The sequence below is a fragment of the Rissa tridactyla genome, chromosome 6 (genome assembly GCF_028500815.1).
Source record: "Rissa tridactyla isolate bRisTri1 chromosome 6, bRisTri1.patW.cur.20221130, whole genome shotgun sequence".
Lineage (NCBI taxonomy): Eukaryota > Metazoa > Chordata > Aves > Charadriiformes > Laridae > Rissa > Rissa tridactyla.
Window position 1 is genome coordinate 28,952,418 of NC_071471.1, and position 6,000 is coordinate 28,958,417.

The window sequence follows — 6,000 nt, forward strand, 5'->3', positions numbered from 1 at the left end:
ATCATTGAAGCATGGCGAAAGAATATTGATTTAAAGTGTGCCTTTATGCACTCATGTACACACACGCGTGCATGTGTATAGAGCCTCAAACAGAACTGCAGTGAGGACGCACACAAACCCCATTCTCCCCCGCGTTAGCAGTGCCAGAAGGCCACAGGGAAAGAAAAGCATTCTCTACTTAGCTGAGCGCTGGGAACCTGTATTTCAAGTCATTTCTGTTTGCAGAACTAAGCTGAACTCCCCTGCAACCCAGGTGGGAGGCAGAGCAGCCCTCGCTGCCGGCAGGGATGCAGCTGCAGAGCTCCCCGTGGCCCCCGCGCAGGCAGAGGGTGGCCACCAGCACAGCCAGCCCCGAGAGAAGGAAACCTCAGACACGGGCAAGGGCAGGGCATGTGCCAGCTCCCCAAAGGACTGACCCGTGAAACACCACAGAGAGCAGCTCTGCTAACCCGTGATGAGCTGAAGGTCAGGGAAACGGGAGTTTGGGAAGCTGCTCCTTAGGGAGCAGGGACGGGTCCTTCAACCTCTGATGCCCAGGGGCATAAAAAATGCCTGATACCTCATGGTTATTTCAGCAGCATTTGGGCAGCCCAGGATGTTCCAGCTTGGAGCAAGTTTGGACAGGAGATGGCAAGTGTTCCCAACACAAGGGATGCCCCATTTTCTATACAACCACAAAGCTGCCGTACCAGAACTGGGCAGAACTGGAAAATTATACCATATATTAATGCGGCATGTGAGAGGGTTACGGTTTACCTTTTGTTCTTATTTAATGAGAGGGCGGGAGAGGAGGGGGTTAAGGGAGGGGTGAGATCATGATAGATGAAGAGAACTTGCTTGGCTAACTCTCCATAGCCTGTAGCTACTGCAATATTTATGAAAGGGAAGGTGCACCTTGGCAAGTTAACCTGCCTGAAATTGGAAGGTTTCAGATGAAAGGGAAACCCTGTAAAGTAAAACTGAGCTGTGCTTGAGAGGAGCACGGTGGCAGGGAAAGAAAAGCTATCTCCTCACCGAGAGTTTCCAGTTCTGAATGCTTCACTTTGCCCCCCCAAAAAAAACACAAAAGAAAGCAACCTGGCCAGGCCTGCCCACTCCCGGAGCAGAGGAACCAAAGCGCCCACGAACATCAAACTCCCTCTTCTCCATTCAGCAGAAATCCTCTGGAATGTGTTAACACTGCACAATTGCGCTGCCTGAAAAGGTGGAAGGGCCACATCCTGACGTTGGCTGATTTCTACTGTATTTTGAGGTTATTTGCACAGGCGAGTCAGGGCCCTTGGGTGTACACTACAGGTTTGCTTTTTGAAAAAAAAAAAAAAAAAAAAAAGAGGAAAGCCTTGAAGATGCTATCATTAACAACATTCCCTGCTTCTTGTACAATTCTTTAAATTACTTTAAAAAAAAAAAAAAGAAAAGAAAAGAAAAGAAAAAGAAATTTAAATTGCTGTCAATGTTAGCAAGATTTCTTATTTACCAAACACTGCCTCAGTATAGGGCTTGAACCTCTTTAGAAGAAAAAAAAATATCATTGAGATGAAAAAATGTACGACGGTCAAGATCCTGTAAAATATTCCCTTAATTTCATTGTAGCACAAGACATGGAAACAACTTTGAAAAATTTCAGAAAAATATTTGATATAATATAGATAAATTTTAATTAAGATCTTGCCTGTGGGCAGACCCACAGCCCTGGCATCTCAACTGTTATCTACCAGCACAAGGCACTCCCAGTATCCTGTGCTCCCATGGAAGGAGCAAGCAGGGATGGGTTTCTTTAGTTGCTTAACTGTTTCCTTCAGAGAGACAGCTGCAAAGGGAGGTGACAAGCTACTGCTGGAATTGGAAGAGGGTTTATTTTTCAATTTGGATGAAAAATCTAGATCTTGCTCATTCTCTCCTCCCACCAAAATGAAGGGCTTCAAGCAAACTGGATGAGTGGCTTTGCTTTCTATTGCTTTCATTTTTTAATTATAATTTCCCTAATTTTGATCTCAACCTATCAGTAGAAACAAAAGAGCGGTCTGAAAGCTTCAAATGAGAATGGTGCAATTTTTCCAGCAGTTTTCCTTATTGTCCCTCCCTTCCCACGCCAGCCCTGGCGCACGGGGGCAGGGGAGGGGAGTGCTTGGCACTCTGGAGGTTCTCACACCCCTCTCCTGTCTAGACCAGGGCTACGTCTGATTTTCTATCACCCGAAGGCTACAATTTCCAGCGAAGAAAATATTAAATTCAAAACCATCTGCCCATCTTGGCTCCTTCCAAAAAGTCAAAACCCGTCAGAGGCCCAGTTCCCACGTCTGGCATCAGAAACCCTCCTCTCCATTTTGCAGCTTTAACATCGTTGTTGCTTAACCTGTGATATTAAACACTCACACAATGTGTTTGGGGCAGGGATAGACATTCATGTAAAGCAAGGATTTCACAGGGGCACTGAGAAAAGAGCAGATACAGCATGGGGCAATGGTGCTGGGAGCTGGGGAGGACTTAACCGATTTACATTTACTCTTTGTCTAACTCGTACGCCGTGCTCTGACCTCTCCCTCCGGAGACCTTTGGCTCAAGCTTGCCTGCTGCCGACCGGGCCGGGGTTTCGTTTGCAGCATTAATCACAGGCAACCCTCCCAGACGCCTCGGTGGCAAGCCGGGGTCAGTGCTGGTGTGCTGGGAGGGGAGGAGGAACAAGGCTAGTCAGTCAATCTGCTGCCTGGTGTCATGAGTGATTTATGGCCCGCTTCAAACGCAGCCATTGATCTGTTCTGCTTTCCCCAGCACGCTTGTCAGCGTGTAATAAAGCCAATGGGAATTCCTGTGTGTTGAGTCAAAGAACTTAAGTATGCTCGGGTTTTCTTATTTAGAAAAACACACCTGAAGTCTCCCCATTTGGGAAGCAGCTCAAGATTTACAATCCTGTAGAAATTTGCAAGGGTAAGAACAAGAAATACAACCCCAACCAGCCCTTCAGGCAGCCGGCCAATTAATCTTTCCTTTGCTGTCTGCTGCTTGTTCGCCTTTCTGCCTTCAGCAGTTTTGGAAGATCTAAGCCAGGCAGCGGCGGTGACTTCCTCCCGCCTGGCCCGCAGTGAACCCCCGAGAGCCGTCCCGGAGGTGAACCCAGCCATTCCCTGGGCTGCATGTCCCGTAAGGGCTGCTCTGGAAACCACCTGCCACTCTCGGCATGGGCTACCCTCGAGGCCAGGCCAAACACCATGTGGTCCCCAGCGAGGCAAGGGGCTGCACGTGGCTTGCAAGCAAGTGTCCAACACCACTTGGGGGAGGCTTGATCAGAGAGCACCACCAACCCCACCAGCTCTTGGGGACCTTCCTAAAAACAGTTCTCTGATCACCTGGGACTGCTGCAAGCAGGGAGGAGGTACAACGGCTAGCCAGGTCAGACAAAACCTGTCTGTGCCCTTGGCACTGCAGGATGGCGCATGCTAAGGGACAGAATGGAGCACTGATTTCTCTCCCCACTGCTCCCAGAAGGTCGCCTGAAGCCACAGCCCACATGTGGGTTTGCATTCGTGCAATGTACATCGAAGGAGAGCATGGGCTGAGGGGCGGGCGAGGCATCTTGCCCAAAATACAGCACGTGTGACATCAACAAGCCACAAGGGGGTTACTGTGCTTCTGTCCTTGCAGGGTCTGGCCTTAATTGACTTCTCACTTCCACTACCCATCAAGAAGAAAACGTTGCTCTACTGATTAGTATGGGCTATACAGTTAAGCTACTGAACACACAACACTGCTGTCCAGTACAAGGGGGGAAAGCATCTTTTTCTCTTGCTTTGCGCTCGATTGAAAAACCCCACCCGAAACAAATAATTAAAAATCCCCAACAAAACAAACTCAAGATTTCTCATACAATTTTTTAAACAAAACAATTTGCATCTCACAGCAGAAATATGTCAAGCAAAGATGTCAGCAAGCTCCCAAAATTCCACTTGTCAAGAGTAGTTTTCCTAAATGTGGCATTTTCAATAGATTCTTTTTCTAATCAGAAAATGTTGACTGATGAAGCTAGTCAGAAAGAAGCTGATAAGCTCCAGCAATTTTTATTCTGACAAAATATTCACTTTCTCTGCAAAGAAAATTCCCATTAACGATTACCAGGCAGTGGAATAAACGAGATTGCAGAGCAGGGCTGTTCCACAGATCTCATTAAAACTGCTAACCTCAGAGCACGGCACGCTCCGTTTCAGAGCACTCACGAATGTTCAGCTCCTCTGGAAAGGCAGGGGTCAACAATTTGCATCAGGTTTCTCAAAAAATCACAGAATTCCCAATCAGTGGCTATTTAGAAGATGTTGGCCCCAGTTCAATGGATTTTAAATTTCAGCTACTGTACATGTTGTAACAATCAAGCTGTGTGAAAAGAGACACAGAGAGCGGCAGGTTCCTAAGAAATATTAGTGCCAAGTCTTGTTGAGTAATGAAGGAAAATGCTCACCTATGGGACTTTCCACAATTCTTATCAGTTATCAAAAAACCCCCAAGAGACACACGTTCTCCAGTCTTGCTTTTTTTCTGGGATGAACTTCCCAGCACACTGGAGAGGGGGGAGAGGAACGGGAGGAATAGAAAATCCTTCTTGAACAAAACACTGAAGTAAATGCCATTAAAATGTTGGTATTTAAAACACTCACTCACATTTGGACAGCCTGGGAAGGCCGTCCCACAGTGGTGCTGGATTCCCCAGCCCAATGCGTGCAACAGTGTCTGGTTTTGCCCAGCTGAGCACTATTTCACATAAAGCCTGTCCCCATTATTCTGTCTTCCCATCCTGCCACACAAAGGGACTGGGAGTGTGGGAAAGAGGTGCTCTCATAGGAAAAGATCCCATTTTGTTTCCAAAATCATAATTGCTAGGGCAGGAAGACAGATTTCTTGCTTTCTGTTCGTCAGTTTTTAGTTGCCCTCCCCAGTCACAACAGAGCTGTCACTTCAAGGAAGGCAAAGACATTGAATACCCCAGCACTGGGAGTGCCGGCATGTCTTGTGTAGATTAACACCATTAACTCCTTCTCCTTCCTGGGGCAGCTTTTGTGGCTTTTCTTGTCTCAGGGTAATAAAATCAGCCAGCTTGCTCTACTACCAACACAGATGCTGCCTCATCTCTATAGCAGAGGGAAGCTTTTCCCCAACAGACCCTGCCTGGCTAAATCCTACTGTAGCAACCAGCTGGAGTCTGCATGTAAACAGCACACACATCCCAAAGCAGCTGGGCAGCTTCTGTAAGCGCTGGCATTTGTGGCCGAGCATTCGGAGCCCTGCTCAAGTGGAAAAATTGTCTGTGGTGCAATCCTTGCAGTAGGGAACCCTTAGCTTCACGGTTGAGCTCAGGAGTGGTTTCCTTGAAAATCCAGAGACCAGCACAGATTAAAGTGGCTGCAAAGGAAAGACATTGCTGATACTCTTTGCCCCCTGACTTCAGTGCTAACATCCTCCCAACCGAGCAGGAATAGGTCAAGAAATATATGACAGATTTATGGGGACCTGGGGACACTATTTATACTGGGTGAAAATCCAGCCCTAAATATCGGAAAAAAATTAGTAGAAAACTACGTGATCCATTGCCAAGAGGGATGCTCCAGCCCAGGGCTTTAGAGAAAACACAGGCAAATTTGAACCTGTGGCTTCCCCAAAATCACCCAGTACGTGCCCAGCAAGAGAAGTACCGCATCTGAAATAGGCTCATACAGTGCCAAACGCTGCCTCACACTCTCCCAGATAAAGGGAGAGAAGTTGATCTTCCACCTCCCAGATCAAGCCTTGAACAAGGCAATTAATTTGAAGACAGCGATTTGATTAGGCTCAAACTTGCCTGGGGTAAAACACATCCATTAACAAACACCAGCTAATGGGAAGGTGCTCAGTTTCCCCTGGTCTTTCTGGCTACGTCAGTTGGGAGCATGTACTCGGGTGGATTCTTTGAAGGTAAAGGTGACCAGTTGGGGTTTAACACAAGACACTGAAAACTTGGTCTTTTTCAGACTTCAC